Source organism: Leopardus geoffroyi, chromosome A1 (genome assembly GCF_018350155.1).
Source record: "Leopardus geoffroyi isolate Oge1 chromosome A1, O.geoffroyi_Oge1_pat1.0, whole genome shotgun sequence".
Taxonomy (NCBI): domain Eukaryota; kingdom Metazoa; phylum Chordata; class Mammalia; order Carnivora; family Felidae; genus Leopardus; species Leopardus geoffroyi.
Window position 1 is genome coordinate 197,813,587 of NC_059326.1, and position 17,155 is coordinate 197,830,741.

Consider the following 17,155-nt stretch of genomic DNA (forward strand, 5'->3'; position numbering starts at 1 on the left):
TGGATATTTGTAAGGAGATGAAGTTTAGTAGCATAAGCCCTGGGAGTCCCTCTGGGCTCAGCTGACGAGTTAAATTGTCAGCTTCTCTGTTGAGTAAAACAAGTTTGGATACAAATGAATCTTGTGACCCTGGGAACTAAAACTGTGGAAAGTTCCCTGTGTGTCCCTTTAGATCAGCGACATCTCTCACATAATCTCCCTCTTTGCCTTTAAGACTTTTCGTGCTATAGTTTTGATTTTCATGGTGGATTATTTTTCTTGCTCCCTTTATACCTGCAATGGGGATTATCTAGTAGATGTTCCAAATTCGACGTTCCTTAATGGAATTCCTTGTTGCCTGTGCTCTCACCCCCAAGAGTGCCCCGCCCCCCCTGCATGAGAACTCCAGGCCAGTATTGGACCACCCCAGCTAGAAACCTCAAGGTGATTTTGACCCTTGTGGTTCTTTTACCTAGTGTAGTGTCAAAGAATCCTACTGATGCCATCTTTCTGGATCTGCCTAGCCCACTTCCTTCTACTAGGACTTCCTGGTTCAGGCCTTCATTGTGTCTTGACTGGACCATGGGTTTGGGCATCACGTCTAGCTTCTCATGACTTTAATACCTCTTCCTGAAGCTGCTAAAGCCACCTTCCCAAGGGGCAGGCCAACGTGTGCCATTGCCTTACTTGAAAGGTTTGGTTGACTCCGCGTTACCTGAAGAAGTGCACCCTCTCCTCCATGACACTTGTGTGTCCTTTTGAGGACAATACCGGGGATCGTATCACCAAACAAGCCACTGTAACGTCAAGTGGGGTTTAATGCAGTTTGTTCGTAAGCTGACCTCTTCACACCATCAAGATTCTTCCACGGACAAGAATCGTGGTAGGAAATGCAGAGAAGACCGGCTGTGTAATCAAAATCGTGTTTACTATAGAGTTTTCTGAGAATTCCATTGGTTGGTCATTAGTAGCGATTTAGTTTCCTGAATTGTGTTCAGCCTGTTTAACTGGGACTCTCAGAGATGTCATGCCAAGAGAGGGAGGTGTTAGGTAAACAGACTAGGAAGTCTTTTCCATTACAGGTTTGTAAGCATGAGAGTCGGACCCTGGGAATCACCGTTCCTGAGAATAAGTGGATGACGTTGGTTAAAGAAAGCCACTTATGGACAGTTTTTTTTACACCAGGTAACGCTCCGAACTATGTATGTTTTGTTCAGTAGCCTGCATATTCTTGTATTAATCACTGTCTGCTACTTATGGCTTCCAAAAATATTTAGAAGACCAAATATCAAGCTTGTTTAGAAGCAGAAATTTTGCCTAGGGTCCCTGTGTCTCACTGCTCTTCTGTTTAGGGAACCAATTAGAACTCAGACTGGAGGGTCTTCTGGGTGATAGACAGTTCACATAGCGACACATGGAGAAGAGACGGGGACCACAATACCGGAGCAGTTAAGATTAGTTCAAAGCAGACGTAAGATATGCGCGTATACGCTGAAATTATTCAGACGGAAACATGAAACGATGAACAGTGGTGACTTCCACAGCCGGGTGGGACAGTGTTATTTTGTAGTTTACATCTTCCACATATGAAATTTGTTTAACCAGTAGCATGTACTATTTCTGTTAAATAATAATTAGACATATTTATATGTATTGCCACGGAAAGGATCCATAAAACATTTTTAAAAATTTTTTCATGTTTATTTATTTTTGAGAGAGAAAGAGACAGAGTGTGAGCTGGGGAGGGGAAGAGAGAGAGAAGGAGACACAGAATCTGAAGCAGGCTCCAGGCTCTGAGCTGTCAGCACAGAGCCCAACACAGGGCTTGAACCCATGAACTGTGAGATCATGACCTGAGCAGAAGTCGGATGCTTAAACTATGAGCCACCCAGGAGCCTCCAAAATACACTGTTAGTTGAAAAAAAAAAAGCAAGTGGTAAATGTTGTGTATTCCATAATTTCATTCTTATAAGCCAAGAGTCTAGATGTATATAATATTATATAGAATATATATTACATACTATTATATATATAGTATATATATTTATATTATTATATATACACTATTATATATGTATATTGTATATATATATACACACACATATATATGTATATACACACACACACACAACATATAGATGACAAGAAATGTCAATTTTTTTTCTTTTGATCAAAGGAAATTTGATTAATCTTAACAGGAAGACAGGAAATTCAATCCCATGATTTGGTGGGAGTTTTCCTCCCTTTCTAGAGTCACATACAAATCCTCTGGTCCCAGTGCCCCATGGTAGCCACGCATGCCTATTTTATCCACATTTGCATGGGTCCTTGATATGGGCAGTTCAGTGCCTTACATGCAAGCTTGGAGCAGAATCTTTGCTGAGACCAGACTTACCCTCTGAACATTCCTTCTGTGGTCCTAGTCCCTCGGTGGAGATGAGTCTGGGAATCAGGGCCAAAGTACCTACTGTATGGAACCCAAAGACCTTGTCCTCTTCCCTGTCTTGAGGACTGTCCTTCTTCTAGTACCCCACCCTCCCAACCCCCCAGTGCAAATCACTCCAGAAGTTCCAGGCCCAGGAACAGATATCTTATTTTCAGGGATCTTTTTTTGGCTCTAAGTCAAAGAGTCACAAAAGAGCCTGAAATTTTTGGAGTTCTTGCTCTTGGAGTTCTGTGTATATACTTGTGTGTGAGGGTTTGTGCATGTGCATTTGTGTTAATGCACGTGCATTTGCACACATGCATATATTCATGGGGAGTTATGGAAGGTAAGAGTGTGAACAGAACACTATGTAACGTCTTGATAAATCATTTTGCCACACTCGTGTTACAGATAGGAAGCAGACTCAGAGCAACTCGCACAAGGTTAAGCACTTTTAAGTGGCAGGGCTAATTTTGAATTCTGATTTCTCTAGCCCCCAAATTCATTCTAATCTCCTCAGACTTGACCCCAGGTAGATTTCATAGTAAATAGAAGGACTGGACATTTCAGGCAAACTTTCCCAGATACTCACTTTGGAAACTTCTAAGGAAAATGCCAAATTGCCCGATTTCTTTTCTTCCTTTTCAGACTGCATTGGAAGGTCCTAAGAAGATAGTAATATAAAGACCATGAGGTGGCCAGGATTAGTAGCCTGAAGAGAGTTTAGGAAAGTCTAGGCTGTGGTTTTGATTTGTTTCCTTCTAAGAAGCACTGTGTTAGGGTTTTGGGTTTTAAACAACAGAAACCCATTCTGCCTAATATATGCCAATGAGGAATTTATTGGGAGGATCTGGAGTCAGTCACAGATTCCAAGGGAAGTGGACATACCAGACCTTAGAAAGAGCAGGTCTGGGCCTCTGAGGAGAAAGGTCTGGAGCCCAGTCTTTTTGTGGGGTTTACTATGCTTCTGTTCTTGAATTCCATGCTTGGAACTTTCCTAGAGGATCTCATTGCCCTGATACGGGTCATGGAGCCACACCTAAGTGCTGAAAGGTTAAGGGCCCTTGACTGGCAGCCCCATGGAGAGGAGGCAAAGTGGGAGTGGGGGTAGCCTTCTTTGCCCAGTGTCACCCAGCAAATCTGGGCGGAGCGGGGATCACAACCCGGACCTTCCAGCTCCAAACTGGGCGGCCTCTCCTTTGGTATGATTACCATGCTTTCCATTCCAAACGAGTTCAAATTAGAAGCTACGTTACATAGTTTACTGGGGGTATTTTTAGGTGCTACGCACTTTTTTTTTTTTTTCAACGTTTTTATTTTTGGGACAGAGAGAGACAGAGCATGAACGGGGGAGGGGCAGAGAGAGAGGGAGACACAGAATCGGAAACAGGCTCCAGGCTCTGAGCCATCAGCCCAGAGCCTGACGCGGGGCTCGAACTCACGGACCGCGAGATTGTGACCTGGCTGAAGTCGGACGCTTAACCGACTGCGCCACCCAGGCGCCCCGTGGGTGCTACGCACTTTTTAAAGGGTTTTTAAAAAACAACCATATCCAAACAGTCAAGAAGAAAAATTACAAACATTGTGGGAAGTGATTAGCATTCCCCAACCGAGATCGGACATCCTGCAAAATTGTGTTGTGTGTGTGGCTGATCTGCTTCCCGATTAAGAAGTGAATGAAACCTGGAGGCCTTTCCTCCCTGGTTCCCAAACTTGGCTTCACATCAGAGTCCACTGTGGATTCTGATCAGTGCTGGCTTTGGAGTGTTTGACCTGGGCTGGATCCCAGCTTTGCCTCCGCCCCGTTGTGTGACTACGTGAAGGTCACTCGAGCTCTCCAAGTCGCCAGTTTCTTCATCTGCAAAATGGTGACAAAATTTTACCCTGGACTTCATGAAGCTGTTGGGGGAATAAGACAGAATCTTTTGTGGGCGGTGTGTTGATCACCGTGGCTTGGCACCTGGTAAGTGCTCAGAAATATTCCTGGCACAGTCCCCTGGATTCTCCTTCCTATAGTGTGGCTCTTTAGGCTTTCCATCCACGGCTTGCACATACACTCCCCCTCAGTCGTCAGCAGCTCAGCGAGATCTGCTACAAAAGTCAGAATCCCCTGAGACCGCAAAGTAGGCTCTTTCACGAAAGCCAAATTTCAGGAGCAAATTGGAATTGATCTCCTCTTGGAAATGAAAAGTATTTGATCCAGAAGGCTCACTATTATATTTAAATCAAACAGTGTTTAAAAGAGCAGCAGGAAAGGCTGGCAAAAGCAGAGCAAATGGCTCTCCCCTTTGAAGGCCATCACTCCCTGTGAGTGGGAAACCATCAGTCACTAGGGATCCCGCTACTTTCTTGTTCCTCTTCGTAAATGAAGAGGCTGCAAAGCCAGGGGTCAAGAAAGAACCAGAGCAGAAAGACGGTTCGTTTTCTCCTTCCTCCTACCTGTTCGCTAAGAGCCTCCCCCTGGTGCTGTCCGTGCAAGAAGGATGGACAGGCACGTGGTGGGCAAGAAAGATACCCATGGAACAATTCACAGCCAGCCCTTGGGGAAACCTGACAGTTGATGTCAAACTTCTTGCAATCCCGGGAGGGATCTGTTCCTAAGAAAACAGGTTCTGATGAGTAAGCGAGCAAGGTTCTGATGGAATGTGTGTGCAGACTGAATAGTGGGTGAATCACACCTGAGGTTTGTGAGAAAGGTGCCACTCTGTGAGCAGGTGCTCGTTTTGTCCAAGTTGTCCTGCGGCGAGGTAAAACATGTAACGTTCATTTCTATTCATCTTCCGTCGCTACCAACAGTGATCTTGGCTTACCGGTTTTCTTCCCCCCCCCCCCCCCCCGCCTTAAATCAACTGTCACTTTGAGGAGAGGGAAGATAAAATCCCAAATTCCGTTCAGTGCCTGAGAGGGCGTTGGAAACACATACTGGCTTTGGAGACGTATGCATATTGGAAACATACATATAGTGGAAACACATACTGTGTGTTGGTGGGCTCTGTGAAAGAGTTGAACTTGGGGGTTGAGGTCCTGGCAACAGAACTGGTAGGACAAGCCTTAAGTAAGGTCTGTAAAGAGTCCTACGTCATCCTAGGTGGTTAGGTTCTACACCAAAGGGGAAACGATTGCCACTAGATATTCTGCGAAGTTAAAAAGGAAGGCAATTGACAAGAATGGATTTGAGGAAACCAGGATTTTTAGTCTCTTGTTCCGGTTCCCTATCACTGTAGAGTCTGATGCCTCGCTGCCTGACAAATTAGTGGTATAAACACCTCCCGCCATTTTATTATGCTTACGGGCTCTGGGGGTCAGGGAGTCAGGGGGAGCTTGCTCCTGCGTCACGGTGTCTGGGACTTCAGGTGGGAATACAAAAGCTTGAAGGGACTGGTAGCTGTGGCTGGATTCATGTCAAGGATGGCTCCTGCCTCTGTCTGGAGGGTAACACTAGCCAGTGACTGGGGTCACTGTGGGGCTGTTCGCAGGAACATCTCACCTAGCTTTTCCATGCAGGCTCCCTGCTTCCTCACAGCGTGACAACTGGGTTCCAAGAGGACCAGGCAGAAGACGGGACCCTTTTGAGGACCTAGCAAGTCACGCGGGGTCATATCCTCAGAAGGCCTGGCTGACCTGCCGTCAGCTTCTCTCTGACCTCGTCTCCTACACTCTGACCTCTGCTTTTTGAGCCCCAGGCACACCAGTCTCCTTTCTGTTCTCCACCACCTGGAGCTCCTTCTCGCTTGGGAGCCTTCAAACATGCTTCTGCCTGGAATATTCTTCCCTTCCTCGTATGGTTCCTCCCAAAGGGAGGAGCGGGAGCAGGATTATTTTCTGTTTTAAACTTCTTGGCCCTGTTTCTGCAAGCTGTTGGATGTGCACGGAGCAAAAGGCAGCCAAGCATGTATGTTGTGCCTTGTTCACACCCTATGCCTGGGAGTCACTGACCCTGACAGTGGGGGTACCGGGAATGTTAACATTCCAAGTAATGGAACTTCCTTTATACCCTAAGTGAGAGTCACGGGCCCTGGCAGCCTTAGTGTCACCAGACGCTGGCCGTCTGCTTCTGACGTGACAGGTGACAAGGCTCAAGGGCAGTTCTTCTTTTCAGATAGGCCACTGCCACTGCCACTCCAATCCCCCCACCCCTGCAGGTGACTGCCTCCTCGTAGTAGGGACAGAGCAGTTTATTATAAGGAAGTGAAGTTATCTCTGAGGGACACCCGGGGCCAGAGAGTAGGCCAATTGAAGGGACTTTTCCTGGAACTAATATGAGTCTACTATTTTAAACATATAAATCCTTCCCTCAAGTGGCAACCTCAATATTGACAATTACGTCTTCTCAAAAAAACAAAACAAAACAAACACTTTCTTATAATCCAGGGATTGGTGAACATCTTTTGCAAAGGTTGAGATAACAAATATTCAGGTTTTGCCGGTCCTATGGTCTTTTGTTGCAATGAATGACTCAAACCTGCATCAACAAATGGGTGCGGCCATGTTCCCATGAAACTATTTATGGACACTGAAATTTACATTTGGTACAATTTTCATAGGTCACAAACTACCTTTCCTCTTTTGATTTCTTTTACCCTTTGAAAAATAAAAAACCAGTCTTATCCCATAAACTGTACAAAAGTAAGCATCAGGGCCAGATTGGCCCCCTGGCCCTACAATTTAACCCATGACTCTGGAATCTCAGTTCCCTGTAATTTACAGGTTGATCATCAGGTCAAGTAATTTTCCAGGGACAAACGCTGGTCTGATAGCAGTGTTTATCCAGTATCTATACCTGTGCTGCACTCCTCTCTGCTTTGGTAACTATTACCCCTTCTTTAAATTTCAACTAGCTACTTCTATTTTTAATTTTTTGAGGACACTCCAGGTTGTTTTCCATGATGTCTATGCCAAATTATAATCCCACCAACATGTGGAAGGGTTCCCTTTTCTCTGCGTCCTCTCCAACACTTGTTTTTTTTTTTTTTCAATATATGAAATTTATTGTCAAATTGGTTTCCATACAACACCCAGTGCTCATCCCAAATCCAAGACTTGTCTTGTGTTGATTTTAGCCATTCTGACAGGTGGGGGGTGATATCTCATTGTGGTTTTGATTTGCATCTCCCTGACTGAGCATGTCTACATGTGTCTGCTGGCCATTCGTATCTCTTTTTGGGGGAATTGTCTATTCATTTCCTCTGCCCATTTTTAAATCAGGCTGTTTTTTTTTCTTGCTATTGAGTTGTTGGATTCCCCTATCCACTTCGGCTATCAACTCGTGTTCAGATTTATAGTTTGCAATTACTTTCTCCCGCCTAGAAGTTGTCATTTCATTTTGCTAGTGGTTTCCTTTTCTTTGTGGAAGCTTTTTAGTTTGATGTAGCCCCACGTGTTTATTTTTGCCTGTGTTTTCAGAGTCATAGCCAAAAAAAAACAAAAACCAAAACCAAAAAAAAAAAAAAAAAAAAAAAAAACCATTGCCCCGGAACAAGACCAGAAATGTTTTCTTCTAGGAGTTTTATGATTTCAGGTCTTGCATTTAAGACTTTAATCCATTTTGAGTTGATTTTTGTGTTTTGTGAGTGTATAAGATAAGGGTCCAACTTCTTTCTTTCGTATGTGGCTATGTTTTAACCATAAAAAAAAAAAAGGAAATCTTGCCATTTGTAACAACATGGATGGAGCTGGAGAATATTATGCTAAACAAAATAAGCCAGACACAGAAAGCCAAATACTGTATAATTTCATTTACATGCGGAATCTAGAATAATCAAACTCCTAGAAGCACGGGATAGAATGGTGGTAGTTCAGGGATGGTGTAAGGGGGAGAAACGCAGAGGCAATAGTTAAAAGGTACAAAGTTTTATTTATGCAAGATAAACAAGTTTTAGAGATCTATGCGACATCGTGCCTACAGCTAACAATGTAGTGTACTATATATTTAAAATTTGCTGAGAGCACAGATACTATGTCAAGTGCTCTTACACACACACACACACACACACACACACACACACACTATAATAACAATAATAACAATAAAGAGAGCAGGAGGAAACTTTGGGAGGTGATGGACATGTCTATTATCTAAATGGTGGTGATTGTCTCATAGATATAGGTTTATCACCAAATTCGTCGAGTTATACATATTAAATACGCATAGCTTTTTACATGTCAATCATACCTCAATACAGTGGTTTCTAAAAAAGCTCAGTTTGAATTTCAATAATTACAAAAGCCCTTTAAGAACCTTAATTGGAATTAAAGGACGCTTTCTCATAAGTTCCTGTGTTTCTTGGCACTTATAGCTTGTGTTTATGTCTTTCTTTGTATGATCATGTAATTACCATCCACCTCTCTTATAAGACTGTAAACATCAAGAGGTCAGCAACCAAATCTGTGTCATTATCTATTGTATCCTAAGCTCTAGCAAAGCGCCTGACACCTAGCAGGGACTCCGTAAATATTTGATGAAGGAATGAAATCTAGTTTCCTTTTGTCTATTTCTGCTCCTGCTCTGAAGAAAAGCAGAGTCCCTTAAAAAATGACACTTAAAGCAATCAGCTTAACTGTGGAGTCTATAGGATAATTTCTTGCTTGGGTTTTCAAGTGGAGGCAGCTAGGGGCGCCTGGGTGGCTCGGTTGGTTAAGTGTCTGACTCTTGGCTTCAGATCAGGTCATGATCTCACGGTTTGTGAGTTCGAGCCCCGTGTCAGGCTCCCCGTTGGTGTGCAGAGCCTGCTTGGGATTCTGTCTCCTTCCTTCTCCGTGCCTCTCCCACTCGTGCTGTCTGTCTCTTTCAAAATAAAGAAATAAACTTAAAAAATGGAGGCAGCTAAATCTGAACTCAAAACTCAAATGTGGAGAAGAGTTGCAACAGACCATTCCTTCCACGTTCTGAAAGCTTCACCTTTAGAAATCCAACTTTTCTTTTTCAGAGTTCCCTATTCCGTGTGATTTACTGCAATTGTAGTTATGCATTTATTTGGGTAATCATTTGATTACTGTCTGTCTTCAGTCATGGAAGCACTATGTACACTGTCTAAAAATTGTCAAAATAAGGAGACTTTTAAGACAAACACAGAACTAGGAAATTGCATTAGATAAGACAGATGAGCTGGAAAATGAGTCCACTAGGCACATTTATCTGGAGCATAGTTTTGGGCCAGCATTATTTTTCAGATCTTAATTTTGCCTCGTTCTTGCACTGTCAGATTAATGCAATGGTATCTGATGCTCCGACAGGGATTTAGGATACGTTTAACATATTGTGTAAGGGTAATGCTAGAGCAAAGCTGAGAATTTATCATTCGTTCAACAAATACTTATTGAGAAACGCAAGATCAGAAAAACACGGTCCTGGCCTTAAAGAAGCACAGTGCGGAAGATGCATGCCAACTTCCCTTGTCCGTTCCTACCGCATCCTTGGTTTGCTCTTGCTTCTACAAATTAGCATTCAGTTTAGGTCAACTCTGGATTAATCCAAGGTGCCCGTGACCAACAAGGAAGTTTGCACTGGTTTCTGGCCTTTCTTTGTGCCTGAGAGGTTAGCGTGAGTGGGGGGGGATGTCAGGGTCTGCGATTCCCCCACAGCCTGAGGCTCCCCTCTCTCTGTCCCTGTGTGGAATGAGATCTGACTACAGCTCCATGGAGGAACCCCCTGCCAGGGAGGGAAGGAAATCTGAAGGGCACCAGACGGCAGGTCAGAAACCTTGGTTTCATCTTGGCTCAGTCGCAAACTCACCAACACGGCCTTAGGCAAATTACTTTTCTCCCTCTGTACCTTCATTTCCTATAAGGAAAAGAAAATGAAAAATTGGGTAAGGATGTTTAAGGTCTTTTTCAGGCTTGAGTTCTCACTTTCTACCCATCACTATGTCTGTAGTGGAGAAACCACAACAAACACTAAGATCTGTGGTTTTTGGTTTAATAACCAGCTGGTTTTGTTAAACTTAAATTTTTCATATTTAAAAAACAAAACAAAACAAAACAAAAAACCCAACTTCAACCCCTTTATCAGTTGCCTGGCTGAAAACAGATGAAGATTACCAGGCTCTAAGGTGTGAAATCTTTCAGCAAGGGGAAGGCTTCCCCTCGGTTTTAAGGATGCTTTTGTGGGGGACTCCTTTTGGATGAGACCCAGTCTGACAACAGGCGGAGGGAAAGGGCTTTGATAGCTCCGAATAGTTAACATTTATGGCGCATCTGTTAGATGGCAGGCAATGTCCTAATTGCTTTGCACGTATTACCCCATTTAATCCTCTCTGCAACAGGATGTCATTCAAACAAAAAATTAAAAGAGTTCTCTTCCAAAAGGCCAGCAAGGAGCAGGATGCTTAGCATCAGGATGAAAGTGTTAAGGGAGCAATTAAGAATGCATTTTTATGAGCGCGTAGCTCTGCAGTGAAATGCTGGTGTTTATGTCATTCACCAAAGACTTTCTAAGCAGCCTTCCTGGTCCCTAGGAGAGCCACTAACTATTATTCCCTGCCTGTCACTGCAGCCTGAATCCCATGGTTGATTACAAAAGATAATGGAGAGGAAGGAGGTGGGCCTGTAAAAGAGAGAAAGGCCTGAACAGGTAGGTAGAGAGGGATTTGTGTGTGGTCTAGATTTATTAGCCCAGGGGAAGGTGCATATAGTTGTAAGACGGTGAGCGGCTTGGAAGGGTGAGTTCAGGAAAATTAATGGAAGGATTTTATTCCGTGATGAAGACACTGTTTTTGTTTGCAAGGGACTCAGGAGCCAGATTATGAGTGGTTGAAAGTGCCAACTCTAAGCCAATGCAGGAAGTGCCAGAGACAACAAAGCAGGGGAGGTAGGAGGCAGGACTCACCGGAGGGAGAAGGAGGTCGCTTCAGGGTGAGGAAGGGAGCAGGCGGGGGAGGGAGACAGGGACACAGAGGGAGCATCCACACTCCCTTTAGCTGTTCTACTCTGGGCTTTCACCGTTTCCTCAAGATCAATGTTTCTCATCTCAAAAACAAACAAACAAACAAAGTTCGTTCCCATTGTATTATAAACACTGACTTTGTCCTAGAATAAAATGGACCTGAGCTTGTTTTAACTCTACCGTAGAATCAAAATAGCTTCCCTCCAGTTTTTCCCACCCCGTTAAAAAGCAGAACCCAATTGGGGGCATCTGTTCTGCCCCCGTGGGTGGCTCCGTGGCTTAAGTGGCTCCGTGGGTTAAGCATCTGACTTTGGCTCCGGTCATGATCTCGAGGTCTGTGAGTTCGAGCCCCGCGTTGGGCTCTGTGCCGACAGCTCGGAGCCTGGAGTCTGCTTTGGATCCTGTGTCTCCCTCTCTCTGTGTCCTTCCCCTGCTCGCGCTCTGTCTCTCTCTCTCAAAAATAAATAAACATTAAAAAAAAAAAAAAAAAAAAAGCAGGGGGGCCTGCCTGGCTGAGTCGTTTGAGTGTCCGACTTCAGCTCAGGTCATGATCTCATAGTCCGTGAGTTCGAGCCCCACATCGGGCTCTGTGCTGACAGCTCAGAGCCTGGAGCCTGCTTCAGATTCTGTGTCTCCCCCTCTCTGCCCCTTTCCTGCTCATGCTCTGTCTCTCTCTGTCTCTCAAAAATGAATAAGCATTAAAAAAAATTTTTTTTAATTAAAAGAAAAGCAGAACCCAGTTGTTCACAGCTGCCTATCCTTGATTCTTTCCCTGACTTCCCACAAAACAAAATGTATTGAGTCCTTACCATGTGTAGACTTTGTTCCATACTGTGGTGAATCTCATGGGAGCTCCATGCCGTTCTAGCATAAGGGGGTCAGGTAATGAACAAAATAAAAAATGAAATGACACAACATGATAGAAGGTGGAAAGTGCCAAGAGGCGCAATAAGGCAGGAAGGGTAATAAGGGAAGCTGCAGGTGGCAGGGGACATGCAATTTTAAAGAATATGGTCACGGAGGGCTTTGTTGAGACAGTTGAGCAAAGAGAAGAAAAGCTGAGAGGGTGAACTGTGAGGACGTCCGAACATCCTGGGGGAAATCATTTCAGGCAGAAGAGCCGAATGCATGGCTCGTATTTTCAAGGAACAGCAAAGAGGTCAGCGTGGACGAGCAGGACATGAGAACAGAGCTGTGGGGGAAGGGGCAGACTCCGCAAGAGCTTTGCTGACACTCCGAGGGATAAGAAGAGCCATCAAAGGGTTTTGAGCAGAGAAAGGACACAAGAAGTCTTGAAGTGCCTACTTGCAAGATATTCGCCAAGGGCATCCAACTTCTTCCTGTCTCACTTCCATCATCCTTGTCTAAAACACCACCGGGGCGCCTGGGTGGCTCAGTCGGTTAAGTGTCCAGCTCTTGGTTTCGGCTCAGGTCATGACCTCATGGTTCGTGGGTTCGAGCCCCACATCCGGCTCCTTGCTGTCAGTGCAGGGCCTGTAGGATTCTCTCTGGCCCTCCCCCGCTTGTACTGCCTCTCAAAATAAATAAATAAACATTAAAAAAAAAAATTAAAACACCAGCATTTCTTGCGAATTTCTGGGAACCCTCAGACCTGCCTTCCACCGTTTTGTACTTACCCTCTCAAAACTGTTCTGTAGGCAGCAACCACAATGATCAATAAAACGTATTACCAACACGCCCTTGCTTAGGCTTTGATGACTTCTCGTTGCGCTTTGAGCAAAACCTAAATTCCTCTCAACCTGTCCAACTCTGCTACAGCCACACAAGCCTTCTCTCCGTCCCTCAAACCCCCAACTCTCTCTGCCTCAGGCTCTTTGCACCTGCTCATCCCAACTGTCCTTCCATTACTCTCCATCGGAGTACCTTGTTCGTTCCTGAAGGTCACCTGCACATTTGGTGAGGCTGTATTTATTCGTTTGCTTACTTTTTAAGTCATCTGTTTCTTCTGCTAGACTGTGAACTCTGTGAGGGAAGGACTCCTCTGCGTCTCTCAGTCATGGTCGTCTGGCATGTTGCTGTTGGCACTCAGTGAGAAACGACTGAGTGAATAAAAGGAAGGGAGAGGGTCATAGACACATCCAGACTGTGGAATGACACGTATTCATTTCTTAGTCAGTCCGGGCTGCTGTGACAGAATGCTATAGACTAGTATTCTTCAACAGCAACCATTGGTTTCTCACGATTCTGGAGGCTGGGGCATCCAAGGTCAAGGTGCTGGCAGATCTGGTATCTGGTGAGCGTCTTCTTCCTAGGTTTCAGACTACCATCTTTTCATTGATCCTCATGCTGCTGAAAGAGAAATCATCTTTCTCGTGTCTTCTTATAAGGCCGCAAGTCCCCTTCATGACGGCTTCACCCTCATGACCTAACTATCTCCCCAAAGGCCCCATTTCCCGATATCATCACATCGGGGGTTAGGATTTCCACATGTGCATGTTAGGGGGCCATGAACATTCAGTCCGTAATGATATACACATGAATTGTACTATTAGGACAGAGGAAGTAAGCTTTGTGAGCAACAAAGGAGCCATCATTTTATAAACTGTGCTAAACATTCTCCTAAAGGAAAGAAAGGGCAGCAGGTATAATGTGAATACTTGAAGAAGTGACATCCTTTTACTTTGTCAAATGATATTTTTAGTGTATTCATTTCTCCTCTAATTGCTGCTGCATTTATTTCAGTTTCCATGGGAACCTAGAGAGGGACTTCCCCATTTTCCCCTCCTCTTTGGGCTTCAGCAAAGAAAAATGGACCAGGAGGGAGTTTTCAAGAGCTGCTCCAAAATCCCTGGTTCATCAGGTGGCTGAGGGTGACACACCCTTGTTGGGACTTGCTCAGGACCAGAGGCTGTGCCAGGCAGTGAGGGAAAGGAAGAGAACGAGATCTAGTGCTTACCAGGGAGGAGAAGGGGCCGCTAAATGAATCCTTTCAATACGGTGTGGTGAGTGATGTGATACTTTTGTGCAAGGGGTTTTGTGTTTAAAGAGAGAGGTCAAGGAAGCTTTCGGAGAGACAATGCCTAAATTGTGTTCGAAAATTGTCCTGGAGTTAGCCCAACAAAGGATGAGAGGAAAGAGTGGGAGGAAATCTCTCATCAATGGCCAATTATTTTCCTGGTTCAATTCGAAAGCATGAAGAATGGTTGGAATGCACGAGGAAAAGATGAGAAAGACATTAAAACCTCAGGAAAGTAAAAACGACAGTCTTCCCATCACTGATGTCCACGTACAAAGGATGGGCGTGGGACTAGGCAAAGAAAATTCTGAACTACCTAAGAAAAGAAAATTCCTAAACATTTGTGGTCTTGGGTTTTCCCAGGTGCAAAGGGTCAAATTGCGACCGTTGGGATATATTCAATCATCTCGTATGAGACACTACCTTAGGGTATGCATGGCATCAGAGCAGGTGTATCAATCTGAAAAGGCGTAAGCCTGACCACGTGATGGTTAGATTGTAACCAATAGGAGTGCTGAGAATGTCTCTGCCCACCTGGTTGGTCTAGGACTGGTGTTTCATCAAAACAGGACCAGCCATCTACAGCCATCTAAAAATAAACCAAATCCTTTGTAGATGTGTCTCAACAATATGAACGAGAAACGTAATCCCTAGGGACCTTCAAATTCCCTCTTTTCTTGCTTTCTCCCTGCCACTTCTCAAACTGCAGGTGCCCCCCGCCCCGACCTCTCTCTACCTAAATCTTTATGTGCTTTTTGTTACCCTCACCCATGTCATTTCCTCTTGATCCTGCACCCTGTGATCCCGAGAATGATAACGTTGATCTCTCTTCCAGGGAGAGGACCGTCAAAAGCTCGAAATTTTCATTTTGTCACACGCTCATTAATAGGATCTGCAAAAATTCAATTCTACTATAGACGCAGAATCCTAAAATGTGTGAAGGAAAGCGGGGATCTTAGTACAATGCTCTTACTTTACAGATGAGAATTCTGAGGTTCATAGAGTGGAGGCTGGAGAAGCTCTCAGGGCCAGACACCCTGAGACAGTTGAGGCCATGTGTTCATATTTTAATAGCTAAACTCCCTTGAATGAGGCTCAAAACTTATATTCCTTCCACTAAATTCCCATCCCCAGAAGATTCTATTGTGGCTCAGTGGGATCACAGTGCTACCTTAAAGATTCTCCTCATGAAGCCAGAATACGGTTTTTCTCATTTCTATTTTTATGTTTGAATATGGTAACACCATTTCAAAAAAATTGCCTTCCTTGATGGCATTTTTATTAATTTTTTTCCCCAGCTACCCAGAATAATTAAATGCATAACATAAAGCAAGACGTATAGAATCACCCAAATGCTTATTCTTGGTTATGATCTGCCAAATTAAAAACGTGCCTTGAGCAAAGTAAAATCTGCAGGGAGAGAGTTTAGAACAAACAACAATAATAACAAGACAATGGCAGTGAGGCTAGAGGCTTGAGTGTCCCTCCTCCCTCAAGCCGGCAACACTCCTGTGAGTGAGGTACCTCGACGTTTTCATTTTACAGGTGAGTGAAGATTTGGAGAGGTTCGGTTCCAGGTCAGATGGTAGAACCAGCATCGAAGCCCAGGTCCGGGATAATTCAGGTCTGAGCTCTTCATCTTGCCATTTTACTCATCAAAAGACTAAATACATCGATTCAAAGGTGGAACCATTTTACATCCTCATTCTCGCTATCTAGACGTCATGGATGGATGCAACGAGAAGAGGCAGCTGCCACTGCAGAGCAGCCCTGCAGAGGATTTAATTTCAGTGGACTCCTTCCTATGGGCTGTGAGAAAGCTCATTCGACAGGCTGGCTGGGATAGATCAGCCGAAGTATCACAGGGGACAGTTCCGATACTTGAACAATTCCTGCCCTGCAATTCTAGCTGCCGTCACAGAGCGCAAGTGGGGGAGGGGCAGAGAGAGAGGGAGACACAAAATCCAAAGCAGGTTCCAGGCTCTGAGCTGTCATCACAGACCTTGACTCGGGGCGTGAGCCCAGGAACCGTGAGATCAGGACCTGAGCCGAAGTCGGATGCTTAACCGACTGAACCACCCAGGCACCCTTCTTTTTGGATTCTTGGGTCAATAGCTAAGTCAGTCTTTCCTTATCAGGTCTCATGGCCCCTCTGGTCAAACACGAACAAGTAGACAGACAGACACACACACACACACACACACACCATGATCTTCCTCTTTTGCTTCACAATTCATTGTCAGTGGCTCTCTGGTTCAAGTACTAACATAAAACTGTGTTTACATACGTTTAATGATTATTACCATTTTGCTTGTTCATTAACTTTTAATTATTGTTATGATAAATAATAACAATAACCATTAAGTCACCGGGCTTTAGTCAGGATCCTAAGCATTGTGTAATTTCTCTTGCTCTCTCGTAAGCCCATGGGAAAATCCATGTAATCACAGCAATCATTCATTTAAGGGAATGTATTTTCCTATAACTCCTTTGTGGATATACTGGCTTAAGCCAGCGGATGGTCCCCTAGGAAAAGCTGCAGGCTTGGTGGTGGCCATCCATGCTCATGGTATTAATGATGCCAATAGGTCTTTCATTTCCATTTTTAGCCCAGTTTCTCATCCAAGGTCTCAATGCTTGACTTTTAAGTGCTTTGGAGACATTACTTTTTCCATGGCCTTCAGTCAAAGCAAATGAAGTTTAAAACTAAACTCATTGTTATTCTAGGACTATGCGCCACATGGCTACACTGGTCAACGTGTGTCAACATGGTCAACACTGGCTCAACATGGCGGTCAACAGCTACACTGAGTACACAAAATGCAGCCAGTTTGAATCGACGTATACTGTAAGTATAACACTTGAACTTCGAAGAGTGAGTGCAAGAGGGAAA

At 44.4% G+C, this 17,155-nt stretch overlaps 1 long non-coding RNA gene across 1 annotated transcript in view; it reads left to right on the forward strand.

Annotated features, from left to right (window-relative positions):
- LOC123576662 overlaps window positions 1–17,155 on the forward strand; it is a 56,055-nt gene extending 38,900 nt beyond the window's left edge. Inside the window, exon 3 of the long non-coding RNA XR_006701532.1 lies at window positions 16,990–17,155. This is a non-coding gene — a long non-coding RNA (uncharacterized LOC123576662). The remainder of the gene's footprint in view (window positions 1–16,989) is intronic.